The sequence below is a fragment of the Poecilia formosa genome, unplaced genomic scaffold (genome assembly GCF_000485575.1).
Source record: "Poecilia formosa unplaced genomic scaffold, Poecilia_formosa-5.1.2 Scaffold45, whole genome shotgun sequence".
NCBI classification, from domain to species: domain Eukaryota; kingdom Metazoa; phylum Chordata; class Actinopteri; order Cyprinodontiformes; family Poeciliidae; genus Poecilia; species Poecilia formosa.
Window position 1 is genome coordinate 2,723,421 of NW_006799984.1, and position 22,556 is coordinate 2,745,976.

The 22,556-nt window shown below is 38.3% G+C and overlaps 1 protein-coding gene across 4 annotated transcripts in view; it reads left to right on the forward strand.

Moving 5' to 3' along the window:
• Nucleotides 1-22,556, forward strand: part of LOC103138018 (contactin-associated protein-like 4) — a 118,228-nt gene that overhangs the window by 4,066 nt on the left and 91,606 nt on the right. The window lies entirely within an intron of this gene.

The following is a 22,556-nucleotide window of genomic DNA, read 5'->3' on the forward strand; positions in this document are numbered from 1 at the left end:
CTTCCTTCCTGCCTCCCATCCTTCCTTCCCTCCTTCTTCCCTGCCTTTCTTCCTTCCTTCCTTCCTTCCTTCCTTCCTTCCTTCTCTCTGTGTTTAATCTCGTTCCAGTAAATCAGCGTTTCAGATTCGCTCTTGGATCAGCGACCAAATGGCAAAACATCTGAAACAAAGTGAAGCTTTAAGCTGCCAAAAACTGAGATTTATTGTTCATTGCTTTTTTTTTTTTTTTTTGGCAGAAAAGTTTTGTTGCTAAGTTTTAATCTGTTTCTGTTTGAAGGAACAAGAAATATTTCATGTTTGCTGAAAATTATAATTTGGTGTCTCATAGTTTAACAGTTCTTGATTCAAATAAATCTTAATAAACACAGAATGTTGGAGAGACCAATGAAAATTGTAAAATATGTAAAATTTAGAAGAAGGAAAATATAAAATACTCAGTTTTCCCTGAATTGCATCGAGACAAACAACTCCATGTGTTCTTTGTCTCATTATGAACGAAAAATAAAATATAAACTCACTTTTTTAACACTCCCTCCATTTTTCCACAATTTCGCAATCATAAAAAATCACATAGAATCATCACATCCCTGCAGTTCTTTGTGCTAATGTTTAATTGTCAGTTTAGTTCAATTTTTCCTCAAAATGGTCAAAAACTTCAGGCTTAAGTGAGTAATTCCCGCCTGCAGGTGGCAGTATTTCTTAAGAGATTTGAAGTTATAGACTGTAAATAACAAAAATTTTGCTATTCAATTTCGATTTTGCTTATTTTTGCCATCTTTTTTTTTTTCTCTATGTAGATTTTGGAAGTTGTTTAATTGGGAAAAAATATCTATAATATTTCAAAAGTACCAGTTAAGGCCACAAATAAATTAAAAATTATAATAGTCTGTCTTGGTAGCCTCCAGATATTTAGTAATCTTTGTAACTATTTCACAGTGGGACTCCAATATTAATATGTCAGTTTTTCTGATGTGGTCAATAATTAATTCACGAATCGAGTTTCTCTCCAGAAACACAGAACATAGCAAACGTCTTTATAAAGACAAAAAAATGATATAAACTAATCCAGAAGCCAAATTTCTCTTTAAGGAACAGAAGTTAAGCTTAAAAAAAGACGCCCTACTGAGCCGCTGCTTTAGTATCAAAGGATTCTCTTTTTTTATTTTGCAAAGCTGACAGTGTATAAATGATGCAAAATGAAGCAATGCAGCCAGAGAGGTATGCAGTTCTCCTCTGAATAATAATAACAGCATCATTAAAGTTTTCTGTCTTTATTCTTCACCTTGACTACCTTCCTTTTCCCCGGGTCTCTAACAACGGCCTCCAAAGGCTCGTTTTGTTCTGGTCGGCTTTATATCCGTCCACATCCTGCAGTGGTCTGCATGTTGAAGAATTTGGATTATTTTGTGAATTTAATTAGCTTTTCTGAGTGGAACTCTTCATTTCACTGGAATTTAAAACTTCTGTCATTCCTAGTATGCTTTTGTCAAAGATGGTTTTGTTTTTTTGTCTGTGCTTTAACCTAAAAATGCTTAAAATCTCTACCTTGAATAAATGCAGTTAGAGTGATTAAAAAAAGACAGATTTTGTAGTTTTTGTATTTATCAATTTCATTTATCTGATGCTTCACAGGTATCTTTTAAAAAGACTGGTTTCTGCGCAAAATCTGTTCACTGGAAAAGGAGCTTTTCAGAGTTTCTACCCAGTCCAGGACATTTTTGGAAAAGTTGTGTTTATGTATACGGCATAAAAAATAAAACTTGTTTATGTTGTTTTCCCTATTCTCTAAAATATTCAAAAGAAAATGCAGCTTGGGAAGCTGAAATACCTCGTTATAATTCTACTTGGCACAGTATTGGCTGCCAATCCAAGAGCGCCATACATTTTCCTTGGTCCTGATTGGCCGAGCTCCCATAAGTAGTGGTTCAAATCCATATATGAAGGCCAAGTGGAAATGGTTTGTTGTCTTTTAGCAAAGAGAAGAGAGAAATTCTCCATTCACTAAAACCTCAGGTTAAACCGTGAACATCAGCTTCACGGTTTTAGCATTTAGACGGTTTCCACTGTGCATTTTAATACATATTCAGGTATATTTGATAAATGGGTAGCCAGGACTACCTGCATCTTTAAAAAGTCTTGAATCCACGTATCAAAAATTAAATCAGTTTTGTCATGACAGGACTATATAATTACGTATTTTTTATGTTTTTTATTTTTTTACTCTTTTGTCAGGTAAAAATTCATGTCGCCCTCACACATCTTCACTGAACGTGACTGGAGCAAGATCAGCTGCAGCTAATATACCATTGCTAGCTAGCTAACTTATTTGTGTTATGGCGCAAACCAAAATAAACTTGAGAGTCTAGTGATAGCGGGAAAAATGACTTACGGTATATTTCACCAAAGCAAAGAGAGAAATCCTGCAATCGCTAAAATCTCAGCTTTGTTTACATTTTGTGAAGAAGGAAGTTGCGCTCAGTGTCTTCAGAGGTTTTTGTTTTGTTTCCTTCAGTGGTTCTTGCTTCAGCGCCCCCACAGGCGAGGAGGGGAACAGGTTACTCAAAGAGTTTGGTTTGTTTGACACATTGAAGTGTGAAAACAAGCCATCCCAGCTGAAACTGTAACAAATGAGTCTACCAGAAAATCAGGTGTGAAAACACCCTAAGAATGGGATGATCTCACAAGTTATTTATATTCCCATGTCATTTCCTTTTGTGCAGTTCTGTCTTGATACAGGTCTTAAATGTAATTCATAATGGACCTGGAAGGTGTTTAGTGAAACCTGCAGAAACCCTGAAAGTGTTAGCAAATTTCAGATATTTGCTAGCGGCTGCAGTTCCTGACCACAGCGAATACCGCCGGTCCGCTCTAAATAAATAACACCAGGTCACTGAATTCATTTTAATGCAAACACTATCACTTTACACCACCACAGTTTAGACTCTATAAATATAAAACAGTTCATTTTTAAGCGGTTAAGCACTAAAAGAGTTGATGTGCTGGAATGCTAAAGAAGAGGAATGAAACTCTAAGTATATCTGGAAAAAGCAGCTTTCACAGAAGAGTCTAGTTTACCTTCCTGTTAAAAAGGCGAATAAAAGAAAAGGGAGACTGTTTTAATGAAGCTTTAAGGTTGTTACTCTGACTCAGTTTCCTGATTACAGTCTGGGTTATGATGCTATGAAACGTAGCTCTATCTTGGCTCAGTCAGCGCCGTATATCAGAGCAGGATTGAGTTTAATGGACGAGTAGCAAAAGCTGTGATTGAATCTGCAGTGAGTCATGTGAAAACCAAAAGCCTCTCTGTCGTGCGGCGAAAAGCTCTCAGACCCAGAGGAGTTTCTGCCATTTGAAAGCTACGACCAAAACGAAATCCACAAACCTCGGGTCCCTGAAACCAATAAGCTTTCCTTCAGCTATTTGCTCCTCAGAGAGGCCACCTATAGAACATCGCTCACTTAATAATCATCCTCGCCAAGTTTTCCACTCTACTTTTCATTTGTTTCAGCGCTCCAGCAGAGCCAGGGGCAAGGTCTGACTATTGCTGTTTATCAGAGAACCAGAACGGGTCTTAAACACGTCCGGAGAGGTTTGGTGTTCATGTTCCTCTCCTCTCAATCGTTCAGCACCTCGGTATCTAAAATTACTTCTAAGTTGGATCACTTTTCAATCTACTTCAAAACTATATATCCAGCCCACTCTGCTGTTGGGTTTGAGACCATTGATTTAGTTTGTTTACTGTGCAAAGAACTTTCTAGAAAGCTGAAATTGCCCTCTGTCCTGTTACAGTTCATAAAATGTTATATCCCCCTTCAAATGCAGTAATTTAAGCAAACTAGTTTAAATTGCAGCCTTGTGAGTGATAAGCGCTTTTATGCAGAGGGACACAGAAACCCTGAAAATTGCACACAGCTGTTGGGTTCAGTTTAACATAAAGTAGGAGTCCATTGAGTGTTGACACAGGATATTTAAATCTGAAAATTGGCTCCGGTTTAGATGCTGAAAGCTGTTGATGACTTGTAAATTGCCAATAGTTATATTTTTAGAGTATTTGGTGAGATAAACGAATGAGTAAATGGTCACTTCAGATGTAAAAAAAAATTATATTTTGTTATTATATTACCCACACAGTACAAAAGCATGTATGTTTTTGTGTATGTATGTTTATTGTTTTGTTTAAAAAGCTATTTATTTAAAAATGTGTATTTCTTTTATATATGTTAAATTGTTCTTTCAAAAACAAAAGGCAGTCAATAAGTAGTTTCATGTCCCCTCACAGTGGACATGAAACTGTGACTGGATCACCACTTAGTTTTAAGTAGTGATCCATACCTTCTTAAAACTAAAAGAGATCGGGTGGCGTTAAAGGAGAAAATAAGTATGGCAAGTCAAGAGGGAGTGGTGGGTAAAAGTGAAAATTTCATGTCACTAGATTGGCAGTATTTTGAATATTTAAAACAAATAACGAATTAATTATTGTCAGTATGGACTGGTATTAAACCCTTATATTGTGATTATCCATATTGCCCTACCATATTGCATGCAAAGTGAAATGTTGCTACAACTTCACTGAATCTACTATTTTTGCACATTTCTATACTTCCATACTTCTTCTATAAACAAACCAAACCCTTGAAAAAACTCCCAACCATTTTTTGGTAATACTTTAATGCTTTTTGGTGTCTGGAAAATGAGCCATTTCAAAAACCTCCTGATTGTTAAGTCACATTTAACAGGCACTGCGCTGTTATCTAGCAACCCAAGTTGAGCTCCAGGACGTTTGGTCAGCTGGTTTATCGCTGCATGCACTGTACAATGGCTGCTGGAAAAGACAATTGTCTAATTGATGACTTACCGTCCAGAAGCCACTTGCTACATTCTTGTTGGTTGTGCAGGAGGCTCTACTAATGCTTGTCAAAGATGTATGATTGCATAATTGCCCATCTGTTTGCAGCCATTTTCACTTTCACGTGCGAGTTTAAACGTTGAGTTGGGGGGCGTGACAAGAGGCCATAAGCTCAAAATAGGCAGAACTGACCAGATTAAAATCTCATCATCTTAGAATGATTTTTGCAAAAAAGAATATAGAGTCTTGTGTAGCCCATAAACCTACCCTAACCTGTCCAAGGAAGAACAATAGGTCACCTTGAACAATTGCCTGATCATCTTGGGCTGAAAGTTCAATGTTTTAAACACATTTAAAGATTGCCCCCAAGTGGCGAAACAAATGTTAGATTTACTTGAAAGAAAATTTCATTCTATTACTGTCAGCTGTTCAGCATGACTTAAGGGAATCTTCATCGGTGCAGACAGAATGTCTGCAGATTGTGCAGTACAGTAATATCAGGTCATAGCTGTAATCTGCGGTGTACACATGTTGTTGCACACATTCACACTACTTTTTTTCCTAAAAAATAAACTTGTGTCACCTGGTGCAGGTGAAAATCACACCTATCTAATTCCAGAAACAACGCTAAGTATTTCATACGCTATAGAGTCTACAGAGATTCAGGACTTATTTACACACTGAATAAATCTAAGGATTTTCACACATCTGTTCAGGGAAAGACAACACATCTGTTACCACTTCTATTTTTGCTGCAGGATTGTTAAAAGTATATATAACCTGCCAAAAGAAAAGAAAGCATTACTTCCGAATCATTCAGCTGTAAGTGAAGGTTTCATTACTTGTCGTCATCTTAACTAAAACTCTCAGAGATTCATCAGTCTTCCTCGAGGTTTTTATCTCCCCTCTTAGCAGCTTCAGAGCCACTGGAGTGTGTGCTGTAATCATAGCCTAATGACAGATTATCTCTCGAATACTAAATGACTTTAATCCTGTTTTAATGACAGATAATACCACCACACTCCAACTGTGGGTGCATGTGTGTTTTGCATGCTGATTTGCGTTTTCACCCCTTTTCTTCCCCGGCTGTTTAAACGGTAACGGCTCACTGGTCGAGGTGATTCATTGCGCTCACAGTTGGAGTAATAAAACGACAAGTTTTTAGTCGTTTTCCCCCCAGAATGGATCAGACACACACTGTCCTGTCTGGAACTGGGTGCAGGGTTCGTTCGGGTGCTTGAAATCCTTGAAAATGCTTGAATTTTAATTAGGTTTTTTCAATGTTTGGGAAGTGTTGACATTCAAATAATAAAATGCAATCTAATGTCTGATTTGGAAAACATTATTTAGAGTTGAAACAAGACATTTTTATAGAGCTAATCAAAAGACACAAGTGCAACTTTTTTCTCGCGATCTGAAGTTAAATTAGACTAAAATGTTTTTGTTTTAGGTTAGTTAGAATCACCAAAATTATTTATATTTGCTAAATGCCAGATAACATTGCAAGAAAATTTTTTAGAGATTATTTTTGTATCTTTCTTTTTATATTGTGTGTAAGGATTTAATTTGAACAATTAAATTATCTTAAATTATCTTGCACCTCCATATATTTCAGACTTATTTCATCAGTTGTTCAGCTGCTTTGGTCCCAAAACTTTGGCGGAAACTGAAAGATCAATATTTCTCTGTTGTGGCTCCTAAATCTTTGAATTTGTTGCAGGCATCTTCATCACTTCCTGTTTTTAATCTCATTTTCAATCATTACTCAGTAGCTTTTGGCCCAGTCTGACTTGATAAGCTCTTTTTACTGTTTTGTTTGATTTTATGTGTATGTTTTTAATGTTTTAATGTTGTTTTATGTCTTGACTTTTATTCCTCAATTCGCCTTGTTTTTGTGCAGCACTTGGGCAAACTTCTGTTTTTTAAATGTTCTTTATCAATAAATAGGATTTTGATTTATATTTTATACATTAAACAACATCATTGAAATCTGCAGATGTTTTTTTTTGTTGTTGTTAAATTTGTGTTTGTTTGTTTTTGGACCAGTCAGTAGTAAAGGTTGTGTGTGAGAGAGACATTTCAAATCATAAAATGTTATATTTTATTCTGCCTTGTCCGTATGTTGAATACTATCACAGAAAAAAGATTAATAACTCTACTAATTGATATAACAATGAACTGAAACGATCTTTTTTAGTTAATTTGTATTGTTTTTATCTCCAAGTTGAGGTGCTGGAAAAGTTTGATAACTTACCTTGAAAGTGCTTGAATTTTACTGCGGGAAAAGAGTAAAATCCTTGTGTGGAGCCGTAAAGATAATCGAGTTTAGTTAGTTTCCGTTCAGCTGTGCCACAATTAAACTCCAAATTGGTGGTTATGATAGATAGAGTGTCTAAGTTAATTATGCTGTAAAACCTGCATGGTTTGGCCATCTACATGCTCAGTGTGGCAGCACAAAGTTTTATTATTCTGTTGCTTCAGGCTGCAGGGACCTAATATGAGTTGCAGTAAATTATTGAGATGTTGGAGGCTGAATGGCAAAGTCAGAGGTGTTATTACTCACCCACTGAAGGCTATTGGGTGCCTTTAGAAAGAGCTGGTTATTTAAGCTGTGGAGGCTCCCGGGGAATATTAGGACGGCTTGATTAAATCTCCCTGCTCCTGAAGTATCCCTCATCTGCTCCGAGATTAATCTGGTAAACGCTGAGGGTGGAAAGTGTAAATCTGAACTCATTTTTGAGTGTTGCAGAGTCCCGTCTTGTGGGAATTTATGGCTTTTCGGCACGCTGGCCGAGAGGAACAATACCACAGCTATTTCGTGTTAATATGTGTTGAAGTTTCCTTTTGAACCCCTGAGCTGTTTATGATTCATGGAAGGACTGCATGGCAGAGAAAGGAAAGTAACTGAGGATAAATCCCCTTTATATTTTTCTTTTAGTGTCATTTATGGAAATGAACAGAGGAAAACTGGAATCACGAACTGGATGTGGGGAGGTCAAGGTTTCAGACCAAATGAGAAACCACCCATCATGAACTGAACCAGGGATCTACATGACTTCCATCCATTCATTTAATATCAGGAACCAGTGTGTTTGTTCAAGGCCAACCCCACAACGATGGGCACCTGGAAAAACAACAAAGCCATTTATCAAACGTCATCTTCGAAGATGAGTTGCTGTCGAGCTTTCATGTGTGCAGGTCATCGTACTTCATCACTGGGGGTGACGGGAGTCTCACACCGTAAATGGATTTTTCACTCACAGCTCTATTTGCAGCAGCTCATGTGTTAGTTATGACTGGAATAATTTGGGGACGTTAAACTTACCAAGTGAATCGGCATTAGTCACTGAGGTGACCGTGCTGCTATATTTATTCTCCATTACATTAGAGATTAGTCTTTGATGGATGGTAACACACTCAAGCATTACAGGTTATTCTGGTGAATGAAACATGATTACGCTGAATAAAACAATGCAAACAAATTAAAAATTCATTATTTCATGGTGGGGAACCTCCCAGAAGAGTGCTTCAAGCCAATATCTTAATGCTAATGTTTAGTGCTAACTGTTTACAAACCCAAGTTTGCACATGCTTCCAAATCTGAAACTAAACAAAATGGAGGATCTGCTCCCAAAATATCTCAGTCAACTCTGATGCAGACCAATAAAGGGAACTCTGGTTCATTTGAAGTGAATTCTGGTGCGGTTTGAATGCATATGTGAACACCAAGCGGACCGGAGACTGCTACAAAAGCAGGAAGCAGACTATAGCACATGGCATTGTGGGTTAATTCAAACAAAACAAACAAACACAATAGTCTAGCGCTACCAGAAGAAATGGCTTGTGATCTTTTGCCAAAAACAAAAGAGAAATTCTTCAACCGCTAAACTCTGACGCTACTCGATGTTTGTTTACATTTCATGAAGAAGGAAGTTGCACTCAGTTTCGTCTTCAATGGTTTTCCTGTTGCTTCCTTCAGTGGTCTTTGGTCCAGCGCCCCCACAGGCGAGGAGGTGAACAGGATTTTCAATCGGTTTGGATCGTTTGACAGTGCAGTGCGAAAGCGAACCGCAGCAGCTGAAAATGTAACAAATGTTTCACTTTTGGTCCCAAGTCAAACCGAGGCTACCAGACTATCAGGTGTTAAAACATCCTAAAATCTATTTCAGTGCCTGTAAATTATTCATCAACTTTGTGTAGCATAGGATATAAAAACAGTAATATATTCTGCCTCAGTTGCAGCGTTGGAGCAGCTGGTGTGTCTTCAACACTTTATGTGCTGCTCCAAGCTTTATGGTGTGCCTCCTCCTACACATGCAGATAGACACTGATCACACTATGATTTTCTGTTGTGTAATTCTCATGAACCGAGTGACCACAGCTCCCCAGCGACTGCTAATGAGGAGAAGCAAAACGAGTCAGTTTCTGTAGCGGAGAAGGACAGAACTGAGCCAGTGGCCATTAAAATCAGAGGAGAGGGATTAAAATTTTAACAGAACAAGGAGGCATAAAGTTTTGAGCCGAGCAGTGAAGTGAAACAGAGCAGAACCAGCAGAGGAAGTGGGCAAAAGAGAAAAATGGACAGGAAGCCGAGTAATATCGAGTGTTGAGGCTCAAACCTCCGGGCTTTTTAGTTGTATTACTCCCTCTGTGTTGCTCACAGACTCAGTGACATTTTCTTCTGCCAAGTTTGTGTCGCAGCCACCATCCGCTCTTAAGATGCACTGCCTCACATCCCCGAGATGATTCGCTTTAATGAGATGAAGGAGCAGGATGACAGAGGATAGCAGGTATGATGAAGACGAGCAGAAAGAGGCTAAGTGAAGAGGAACCAGGTGGAGGAAGAGGATTAGGCAGGGCGAGGGAAGAAGAGGAAAATGGGAAGATAAGACTGCGTGTCTCGCTAATAGTTCCCCATGTCTTTCTTCCCTCCTGTGACATTCTACAATTTCACCCCTGCTGGCTTTTAAGGGAGCGTAAATTTCTTCTTCCCTGTTCATCATTCGATGCAGAAGAGGAACAGGAATTCTGCAAACCAGCAAAGCTAAAAATATCAGTGTATGGAAAGACAAGTGATAGTTTTCTCCAAGTGGTTTGATCTCTGATAGTGCTGTCACTGTCACCACTCTGTTTGGAGTTTTTTCTGATGGAAAAATAAGTCATGGCTCTATTTTTTTCTGTTCTCAAAGTTAAATCCAGACTGTATAGTTTCTGAGGACATGACATGCATCAATATTCAGGCCCATTCACAAAAGATTAAGATTGAATCTTTGCAGGGTGATGGAGAGAGCTTTCGGGGAGTATTGTGAATGCAAATGAAAATAGAAAAAGAAAAAGTCACATATATTTGCTTTCTACATGAAATCCAGTTAAATTACTTCAGAAATCATCTAATTATTAAAATACTTTGAAACCTACAAACCTGACCTTTACGAAAGAACCACTGGAAGAAAGTCATTGTTTGAAGAACGCCATGAGAAATACAGTTAGCCTTCAGCCATCACCAAAGGATTTAGATCAAGACTTTTTGATATGTTAGAATGGCCCAGTCAAAGTCTAGACCTGGGTCTAATTGATTGACTGTGGGAATGTGTTGACATCGTTGTTAACATGCACTCTGCAAAGATGTGCAAAGCTGGCAGAGACATAGCCCAAAGGCCCTGCAAATGGAGCAAAATGAGGTACTTAAAAATATTTATTTGCTCTGAAGGAGGTTTTCTTCCAAATTTGCAACATTCTCATGGCTCATGCAGGTAAAGGAGAGCTTAGTGTTGTTTTCAGCTGCTTTAAAGACAAGTGGTAACACTTTATTTGAAGGGGTGTGCATAAGACTGACATGAAACTGTCATAAACATGACATAACACGTCATGAACATGAATGTCTCTTCATAAATGTTTGACTGTTGTCATAAAGTGTCATTCAGTAAACAATGACACTTTTAATGCAAAGTTCCATTAAAACTTGCATTAAAAGTCCATTAAAAATGTCAACTTTTGCATTAAAAGTGTCATTACTTACCGAATGACACTTTATGACAACAGTCATAAACATTCATGAAGACTCCTTCATATTCATGACAGGTGTTCTGTGATGTTTTACAGTCTCATGTAAGTGTTAAGCACCCTTTCAAATAAAGTATTACTTGACAAGTTTATCAAAACGACTCAAACTCACTGATCCAGAAAGTAACAGAGGGCAAATGTGTAAACCAGAGTTTGCACATCAGTCTCAGGGTGTATTCACACCAGAAATGATTGTTGGCTTATTTGTTTTTTTGTTTCAAGCTGTTTGCCTAATTGTTATTTTTTGCTAGTGGGCTATAATTTGTAAGCAGAGTCACGCGGGTGACCATCATTGCTCCCTTTAGTCAGAAATGACGGAGGTGAGACCGACCTGCTTGCTGCCTTTCTGCTGCGCACATTTTTGCTGTTACAACTACAATACTATTTTAAATGTCATGACAAAGTCATTTAATGCAGGTTTCGCAATGTTATAAATCTAATTTTGCAATGGTGTCAGCAAATGTGTCCTGTAAGCTGCAGAAAGCAGAAAAAGGCAGATCAGGTATGCTTTCAGTATAATCACTACATGCAGCAGTACTGTCAGCAACGTCAAGTATAAAAAGACATACGTTTCCTGTTGCCAGTCTATATTCACACCAGAGGCAAACCGGACCAGAGTTCGTTTGGAAGTGGACAGAGATCACCTCAAGAAGTGGTTTTGGTCCACACCAGGGTTCACTTGAGTGTATTCACATACACAAAAGCTCCGGATCAACAGTGGAAATCTAGTGACTTTCAAGCAGAAACCACATATGAAGGAAGATCTGCAGCTACAAAATCTCAATCAATCATAGATTTTATGTTTGCAGTTTGGGGAAAATCTCTCCCTCTATTTATATGTTCTAGTAAATTAGAAGCATATTGTCTCTGAACGTCTAGCGCTGGTTACGTCACGCTGAGTGTGTGAAGAAAAACTGTGTTATGAATGCACTGTTTTTCTGAAATCTATCTTTTTTTAACCACAAAAGGTAGAATTGATCCTTTTGCTGATATTGCTGTAATTGATTTCTCTAATCAAATAAATTGTAAAGCCTAGATTTGTAATGTGGTTGCTGCTAACTGCATAATTTGTATATTTCCCATCTTAATTCTTGCTGGGATTAATAAGCAAAATTCAGATAAATTAACAGCTGCTTAGACCGCCTTGAGTTAGATATGATTCAAAATAAGTGCAAATTTCTCAGATATGATGAGCTTGATGAGTGTGTTCACATCTGCATGAATCCAGTGCAATCGTAATGCTTTGTGAAATTCAATGAGGAAAAAAAAGCATAATATTTCCGTCCTGGTTTTATTGAGCTGGAGATTTTTTTTACCATCTGAAATTTTCCGTGGCAGCTGCTGGAACATTTTATTGTCCCTAATTTCATAACTTGCTGTACTTTTTCCCACCATATTCCAAAAACGATTATCCTCGTGGACAACGCCATATAGCTGCAGGAGGTCCAGGCCCCGATCAGTTATATTGCAACAGCGTGATAAATTCTCTCCCCCTGCAACCAAACAGCAAAAAATTGAATTCCTGTATGGAGCCTTATTATCAACTTGAAGATAAAACACTTTGAGTCCCAGCAGGAGATTAAATTTTAGCGAGGCAGAGAACAAATGCGTGTAATACTGGTCTGGAGCGATGCCATCTCCAGTCCTCTGCCCCATAACCTCCAGCAACACCATCAGCAGGATTGTCCTGGAGAGGAACTGGAGTGAAACTTTGGTGCAAAGACTCCCGTTTATCAGCTTATGGTTCAACCGGATGTAAAATGTTCTTAAAATGTGTATTGCTTTAGATCAATTCTTGTTAAAGCATATTTTACAAAATAAAAATCTGTAATTTTATATTAACTTTGATGAAAAGCAGTTTTAGTATCAAAGTTCTTGGGGAAAAACACAACTTAGACAGAAAAATCAAATAATAAAAAGGGTAATAAGAAGGATTTAGCAGACAAGATTTACTTAAAAGTGTCAGTTAATTAAAAAAAATTCAAAAAGCTTAAATTTGTTCAAGAAAGATAGAAAAAATGCTAGATGAGAGCAGCTAGAAGGGATCTAATTTCTTTGATAGAAATCTGAAGAGATAAATCGACCGGACTGTTAATTAAAAGTTTGTAGACAAAATGAGGAAGAACAGGTCGTCCTTACTGAGCTTTCTCCCTTATTACATACAATTAAAATCATCCCTGTCAAATCGACTGCCATCTAACAGACTGACAATTTATTCTCACTGCTTCTGAGAACAATTCAGATTTTTACAAGGAGAAAGCACCGCACCAAAAGAAGTTATCACAAAAGGTCACGTCACCAGTTTGGCAGTGTTTTATATAAACAAACAAAATCAATAATTATTGATATCAACTAATATGAAACACTTATATACGTCTTCAGCCATATCATCCAGCCCTAGCTGGTTTGTTTGCCTATCGACCCTTTTCATGTGACGTCACGCTCTTCAGAACTCGGCTCGCGCCGCCATGATGGACGTCAAAACAACCAATGCGCTCCTGTGAAGCCTGTCAAACACAGATACCTGGTAGCCTAATATCGCTTCTATTTAGTTGATTTCACCTTAGAAATGGTCATAATGTGCTGTGTGGTCAGCTGCACCAACAGACAAGGATAGACACCGAACTTGTATTCTTGTTTTCCGTTTAATACGCGGCGATAGCAGCCATTAATCATAACGACTGGCAGCCCTCAGTGTAATAGCGAATTTGCAGTTAACACTTTTACAAGGTAAGAAGATTAAGGTTCATACAGTTTATAAGTAACTATAATTAGAGACATCAAGTATTGCACTATGGAGAAGGTATGCGTCTAACCATTAGTAACCATGGAGACAATGCCACAACGTCATGTAGAATAGCATGTATAAAATGAACTGGTTAGCATCTCGTTTTTTTTCCATGTTTTTAAGGCTGCTTCGATGTAAGGGGAAACGACGTTTATGACAGTGATATAAATCATGTGGTGTGGATTCACACCACATGATTTGGTGGTGTGAAAGGCAAAATTGATATCAGAAGGGAAGAGGTTTGGGTCGGTTTCTAAGCTAGCTATTTCAAACCTTTATGTTCACAGACAAATTAGCTCGACTCAAACAAGTAGAAACCATGAATGGCAAAAACAACTTGGGAAAACAATTTCAGTTGCTCTGTTCAATACTCCCGTCCCTCATTTCAGACGTCCATCATGGCGCCTAGAATAATTAAGTGACGTAGTTGCAAAGGGTCAATAGTTTGGCTCAGTGCTTTCCAGGCACATCCAACTGCTAACTTATCAGACCCATAACTCTCTGAAAGGACTACATGTTCCTTCTAGCATCATCTGTAATAAGATCTAAAGAGTTGTTTACAGAGATGTCTGGGTTCCTCTCCTGGATCTGTTTGGACAGAGGAATCCCAGATCAATCACCTGAACAAAGAATGTACGTTGGAACCACAAAGGAGACCATATCCAAACACAAAATCTGTGACTCACTTTTAACAATTTTATAAACGTCCGTTTTCTTCTTCTGGATAAATCCAGCAGTTAACCTGCGTTTTTCTAGGAGACTCATACTCACCCTGTCCTTCTGACAGAAAATCTATAAAAGAGAATTTAACCGGCATGCTATGACAGCACATCTCCTCTTTTTCTTAGAGGTTTCCTGAACAGAGACAGGATTTTAACCCTATATCCTACCCAATTATTGCTTCCTGCGAAGGCTGACATGTTAGGCCATAAGTTCTGCTTCGGTTCTCGTCACCATTAGTTTTTGAAAATCCCAAGTATTCCTCTGTGAATCAAAGAAATCCGCGGATTTTACTTCAGCCTCCAGGCGAGCTGAGCTGGGATTGTTGGAGAGGCGGAGGAAGGCGGAGAGCATCAAATTATCTGCAGAGAAGTTTTTTTAAGGAGCACTTATCTTTTAATGTTTCCTGAGGGAGGACGGCTGCAGATGAATTCAGCTGATGCCGCGGCGGCTGTCGTTGTGGTTCAGCAGAGGTCTGGAAGCCGTGCACACAAACACGAGGGCACAAACTGTGAATCATGCACACCCTCAGTCAGTCACAACATCCCATTTTTCTTCTGCACAGCTATTTTTTATAAGTGCTGTTGGGGCTTCTGGTCTCTGTGGAGCAGACTGATCTACAAACCGCTCCTTATCTTAACAAGAGTTTCCATGCAGGCCATTTCCCAAGTCTCCAAACAGCTCCTGTTAATGGATGTGTGTTGCTCCTGATAAATCCAAAAATAGGCTTGTAGTGCTTCAAATCCTTGAAAATGCTTGAACTTCATTAAGGTGTTTAGAGCTGAAATGATTAATTGTGATGAATTGATTATTGGAATAATTGCCAACAAATTTAGTAATCGATTAATCGTTAACTTGACTCTACAAAAGACAATTTGGTAAAAAAAAATAAAACAAATTTAAAGCAGTAATTAAGCCAAACTGTACAAACTATATACATTGAAGATAAAAAATATCTTTGTCTGTAAATATGTTTTAGCCAAAGTTCCTCAAGAAGTAAACTTTTAGCTTCACCCTGTTCAAATTCACTGAAGGAAGAAAGTTGGACTAACTTTGTCTGGCTAATTGTTCTTTGCTGCTCACTTAACCGTGACGATATTTTCAACATTAATGCACATGCTGTCGTACCAAATTTCAAGGACATTATTGCAGTGACAGGGTCCTTTCCTGCAGAATAAAATGCATAATCTGGGTCAAAGGTTTTACATTTAATGTGCTAATTTCAACTCTGAGTCCAAATTCACTTCCAACAAGCCACCATCATGTTGTCAGGATTGCTTTGCGTCAAGCTGCAGCTCATTAAGCATCGTTTTTAGCATCTTTATATAAAAAAAGTTCCTTTAAAGCAAACAAAGATGCTTCTGTCCACCCAAACAGATTATCTGCATCTAAATATTAACAAGTGAAGAAGATGAGGAGAACATTTCTGTAACAATTATTAATATTTTAAGTTAGGATTTAGGTTAATCCTGTTAGGCAAGGCAAGTTGGTAAATTCAAAGTGCTTAACTGGAAACAGAATTACATTAAAGACTGAAAACAAATTAAAACTACAGAGGTAAAATTCAAGCATTACAAAAAAGGAGAGAAGTAAAATCAAGCATGTCAGAAATCTGTGTTTCACATAAGTAATTGACCAAACGTGACGTTCTCTTACATATATTGACACTGCAGATGCAATCGCTATAATAACTCCTACAACGAGGTTTACGGTTTCCCTATCAAACACGCACAAACTGAAGGTTTGAAAAAAGAAATGAAATAACTTAGAGCAGTTCAGACGGCTGATGAAACAGTCTGCTGGATTTTTATGCATGACTTTGCAAACTAATTAGCAAAATGGGCTCATTATACAAATGTTGAGGAATATGCATAAAAGGAATCACGACGAGTGTTGTACTATGGAAAATCTCTGCTGTGCAAGTTAGAGTTGCCAATTAACCTACTATCCCTCCCACATTGCAACACGTCTAATGAGTAATGCAGCTTCAAGTACGAAACCCTCCAGGTTTGCTTTTACATCACATCTCGTACATTGTTTGATCCCCAGCTAAGACCAGATGGTGGAGGATTTTTTTATACGTCAAAGCGATTCGTGTCGTGATGAAGAAGCCCTGCAGAATGCAGATAGGCAGCACTCATATGAATGTTATGAAGTTAGCAGGAGTGGCTCAGTGAAGATGTTGCTTTATCTCATGCTGCACCATGCAGATGCTCTGTCTGCGCCGATGAAGATTCACTCAGCTCCGACAGCCATCCAGCTGTGTGTCCATTCATCCTTCCATCAATCCCATCAATGTTTCTCCATCCATCCATCCATCCATCCATCCATCCATCCATCCATCAATCCCAACAATGTTTGTCCGTCCATCCATCCATTTATCCATCAATGTTTGTCCGTCCATCCATCCATCCATCCATCCATCCATCCATCCATCCATCCAACCATCTTTCCATCCATCCATCCACCCACCCATCCATCCATCCATCCAACCATCTTTCCATCCATCCATCCATCCACCCATCCATCCATCCATACATACATACATACATACATACATACATCCAACCATCCTCCATCCATCCATCTAAGGTTTAAAAAATAATAATAAAAAAAAATTGTTATTATTGCAAACCAAAAACTTTTTTAAAGGTAAAACAAATTTTGGAAATGTTTCCAAAAATGAAACCTTGGTTTTGTGTGAGGGAAGGACATGTAACTTAGAAGTCCTGCAGGCAGCAAACAGATCATCTTGTCCTGCTCTTTTCACTTTTTTTGTTTCCTTCAGGTTAACACTGGCAGATGAACACTTTGTTGAAATTTTATACAAAATGTCAATATTTAAAACCTTGGGAATAGCATCAGGTTTTATTTCCATCGCATCCTTGTCTCTGCATTAAAATACTGTTTCACTTTATTTGGAATATCCCCTTTAAATTAAAAATCTTTGAAGCGTTGCTGTTTAATTAGTTCACAGATGTTTACAGTAAGTTAAAACCAAGAACAAAAAAAAAGATAAAATGCTGAATCTGCACTTCGTAAATGATGCAGCTCAGATACAAAACAGCACAGGATCTGGTCTCACATTGCAACATAAGCATTACATTGATGGCTGCAGACCCTTTACAAACACGCCATGCTGCCCCTAGAGCTCATTTGCATAAAAATAGTTTGTAGTATAAGCTTTTCTGCTGCTGCAATGCAGAGTTTTCCATTTTATGAATCCCCAGCATCCAATTTCGTGTTTCCTTTCCGAAATAAATTACATTTGCAGAGGTGCTTGGGTGATGTGTGCCTGTATTTTCACATGAATAAGGAAAAAGAAAACAGTTTTCTTTTTCCCACTGAACCTTGTTGGCCTGCTGCCCTCCATTAAGAGAAATTTATGTCAACTATGTTAGCAGCATTTACTTCCTGGAGCTTGTGAATTAGCAGATATTTTATCGTTCATAACTCCTGGTGGGTTCATTGGTATGGATGCTGCAGCGCACAGCGTTCCCTCCACATCTGCATATTTCTGGCTCCGCGGTTCTTGGATTGTTTTGCGTCTCTGCAGTGAAAGCGAGCGTTTTGTCGTGTCTCCCGGCTTCTCCGCTCCTCCGTCAGTCACGCCTGGCAGTTTAAGGATGAAGTGATTTAAGATAACCACAGAAACGTGGCTTGTTGTTGTTTTGATCATATCATTTAGCTGATGTCTGTCTCCCACACAGACGCCCACGCTGCTGATCAGTGTGATTATTTTCAATAAGAAGGAGGATTTTATTTCTGCTTCCAGGGGCAGTGACATATTGGTGAATGGGTGGATTACTAAACATTCTCGTATCTGCAGATGCTGATGAGCACAATGGGCTTGTTATTGACTGCCAGAAGAAGAAATCAGGGTGATTTAGCAGTGTGTTTGACTTAAGGATGCAGAGCCGAACAGTTCTTTTTGTTACTGTGAGTCTGAAAGACAAAGTGCTGAGCCACTCAGTTTAGTAGCTGTCAGACAGGCAGACTGTTATCTGGCCAGTGGTGTCAGCTCTCCTGAGGAAAAGACTGTCAGAGAGGAGGAGAAGGTCAGGGCTGAAGTATTGAGGTTTCACAACCGAGCGAGTGCCTCGGAGCAGCAGCAAACACTGAACAATGTTTTTAAATCTGAGTGTGTGTAAGAGAGCGGAATCATCTGAAACAACAGACAGAGGGCTTTGGAGGTGAAAAAGCCTTTTTATTTTCACTTCAGAGGATGTTCCCACTTTTTGGTTTCTACATTGTAAAAACTGTGGTACGGTAAATAACCAATGCCTTCAAATAAGTAGCAAAGCGCCGTCTAGTGACTGGAAGAGCTGCAGAGATCTACAGCTCAGATGAGAGTATTGGTAACTGGGTTTCCCCCAGAAAACTAGCTAAACTCATTGATTGAGCCGCTACAGCACAGTCTACCACAATATTCTTATGTTAAAAAGTGTTAAATGATGACTGGAAATGTTAAAGTACAGCTAAATATTATTGACAATAGTAAGGCTACATTTACACCAGCCCTGCTTAGTTCACTCTAGTTAGATTGTGGAGAAAGTTCGGTTCGTTTGTAAAGGTGTGAGAACGCATGACCAAACTCCAAAAAAGCAAACTCTGGTCTGCCTACGAACCTCGGTCTCTGTTCAGTTGAAGGAAACTCAAATGCATAATTTGAACGCCAAGAAGATAAGAAACCATTCCAAAAGCGGGAAAAGGACTACACTGCAAGGCATTCTGGGTAAATACAACCAAAACAAACGTGTGAGTCTGTCACTAGTGGGATAGACTCACACAATAAAAATGGCTCATGGTCTTCAGCCAAAGAAAAAAGGAGAAATCCTACATCTGCTAAAATTTGATGCTACTCCATTTTTGTTTACATTTTGTGAAGAAGTTACGCTCTGTGTCTTCTTCTGAGGTTTTTGTGTCGTTTCCTTCTGTAGTTCTTGGTATAGCACCACCACAGGTGAGGAGGGGAACATGTTTTTCAAAGAGCCCTGAAAAAGAAATTTTAATTTTAAATTGAATAAATTTAAATACATTTATTCAATGTATTTATTTAATTTATTAAATAATTAATAAATTATTAATTTATTAAATAATTAATAAATTAATTAATAATTTATTAAATTAACAATTTAATAAATTATTAATTTATTAATAGTAATGGACTGCCTTTAATTTATTAAAGGCAGTCCACATGCCTCTCTCTATCAGTCCAGATGTATCTATCATGTATCTCTATCCAGACTGATAGAGAGAGGCAGTACAGAGTCCTGGTGATTAAAAAGACCCCGCAGTTTCTTTTTGTTCATGTACAGACCATAATATGTCGCCATTATGCTTTCAGCTTTACCAGAGATACTCTTTAAAGGGGGATCATTATGTGAAACCCTCTTTTTTGAGCTTTATGTCATGTTGTAATGTTATTCCCTCATCAAACACATACCTGGAGAGTTGCTTTGATTCTTTCATGCTTGTTTGAGAAATCCTTTAATCTCCCTTTCAGTCATGCAGGGATGCTTTAGCGCCTGCTAAACTTAACAGATTTTTAAAACTATACATCGTTCTTTTGTTTAATTTGAATCTTATGAGACCTGCAGTGTTTTATAATAATGTAGTTTAATTGGCTTTTTGTCTATTATCCCAGTAAGGAGGAGACTTGGACCCTCGCAGGTCAAACTGGATTTAAATTTGTCCAGATTAGTTAAACGCACTTGGATGTTTTCTGCTTGAAGAAATCTTATTGGCCCCAGAGAGAAAACAGCCATTTCTGGGTCTCATTATTGTTTACCATGATGAGCTCTGAGCCGATAAATAAGCCGACCAACGTTCATACGGAGAAGCTCAGAAATCTGTGTTTGTGGGGCTTACAGGTTCCCAAATGCATGACTTCATGTTCTCTGCTGTTTGCTGGGTGATGGATGACGCTCATCAGTATTCAGGGCTTCCCAATCTGTCACGGACTCTGTGGACACTTTGTTATTCAGTGAGAAAATGTGGGAAAAGCTCATGAATAAGGCCAGATCTTCCTCCTTATCTGTAAAGGGTAGCCTGCTTTTCAGGTCGAATTAAATGGACTTGACTTCTTCTCTCCAAATATTGTTTCAAATCTTCTTCTGGACTCCTTAATGCAGTCGAACTTACCATTTGTCACCTCAGCAAAAAGATAAACTTGACATTGTGCCAGCCGACGAAATGTCAAGAGGCTGAGTGATGGATGTCCAGGCGGAAATTTGAATGTACAGAAAAAATATTCCCCATCAATCAAATGTCACTGCAACTCTGTTTGGCTGCTGAATAACTTCTTGTTTTACTGGCAGAATTTTTTTTTATTTCTGTAAGAAAAATAATATTTTTTCAGTCATTTTTCAAAACTGAGAACATTTTTTTTGTTTTCTTACTAAAAAGTAAAAAAAAAACCTGCAAAAGTTCACACAAACCACTTAAATTTTAATGTAACCTAGATGTCCCAAATCAAGTAGTGTGCAAGTGCAAGCAGTATTTACTCTCTTCCATTTTTCCTTTTTGTCAGATCATCTAAAAGTTTTATTACTACATAAGCTTAACTTGAGTTTATAAATGATGAGTTGACTTATCAATGGCAGCAAATCGTGTTGTGTAACTATGGTTTTAGCTGGAGATGCAGGTTGTAAATGCCACGGAGGACGCGTTATTCTCCTCAACATCACATGAACAGCTCAAAGAACCTGTTTTTGTTTGAGTCGCAAGGCTTAATATTCAGGGACGCTCTTGATACAGCATCGCCAGGGTCGGTGTTGAGGTTGGTTGGCTGCAGAGGCCAGCAGGTATTCAACATTTACCTCCATTTTCCTCTGAGCTGTCTGTGTTTGTGCTCCACTGGTCACACCGTCAGGGCCATCAGCTCCTAAATGCCAAAAGAAAAAAACATCTCTGTGCTTTTTAACTCCACTGCCCCCCCTCTCTCTCTCTCTCTCTGAGTTTCCTCGTCAAGGTTTACCACATGTTATCTCCTCAGGGATTACAGCTCTCCTGGCTGGAGAGCCAACCTCTTATTTTTCCTCTTTAGGTCACTGTAAGTCACCTGCTTTTCACAATAAGAGCTCCCCACCGCCTGCTTTAACAAGTATCTGTCAGGTCAATAGCTCCAGGGATAGAAACTATAAAAAGGAGCATTGAGGACCAGATAGTTGAGTGAAAATAATCTTCAACCTAGTATTTTGACAGTTTATTGTCAGTTTAACCATAAGGAAATATGTGGTTACACATTCTGGAAACTGGAGACTTTAGGTTTAACCATTTTGTAGGAATCTGCATTCTGCAAATATTTTCCTTCAACTATTGCTGCAGGGACTTTTTTTTCTCCATGTCTGAGCCAAATGACAGAGAACACTTCTCTTCAGCTTTATCAACATTTGTACATGTGGCACCAGTTTGGAGTGATGTTTTATGGTAAAATGAAACGTTTCCAAATGGACTTGGAGAGTTTGAGTGTGGTGACAACATTTTGACAGATGCATTACTATAGTGCAGTTAAACCCACATACACTGCAAAAACACAAAATCTTACTGTGTATTTTTGATCTGGTTTCCAGTGTAAGTATGTTATTACACTTGAAATAAGACAAAACTAACTTACAAGATCTAAGAGTTTGCTTAAAGTGAAAATTCCTTAATACTGGTGAAGTACTAATTCAACTGGCAGATTATTTTAGCTAGATTTTGTGTTTTTGCAGGGTAGATTAAAAGGTGAGGCTTGCATCTGCTTTAACTTAACGCCACAAAGTTGTCCTCGACTTAACAGAACCTCCTAATGAAAAGTACTCAGCTGTATTCAGCTGCCTGAATTGTAAGTTTTTTTTTTAATAACACTTGCCTAAGAAGCGATCATTCCCAGCTCAGGAGAAAAACTTGTGTGTTTAAAGGCAAACCTAAGGATCTTATTCTGGATTTTCCAATCCAAACAGAGCATTTGATTTCCTACTTTGTGACCAGCAATTTCTGTGTTGCTGGTCACAAACACTGATTTCAAGCATCTACAGTCAGTTCAGGACAATGATCCACAGATTTTTCCGATCTGTACATTTTGACTGATGTAAGTCATGACTGGTGATCTAATTAAATAAATCAAACGGAAAACTATGGAGTTTTGACTGGAAA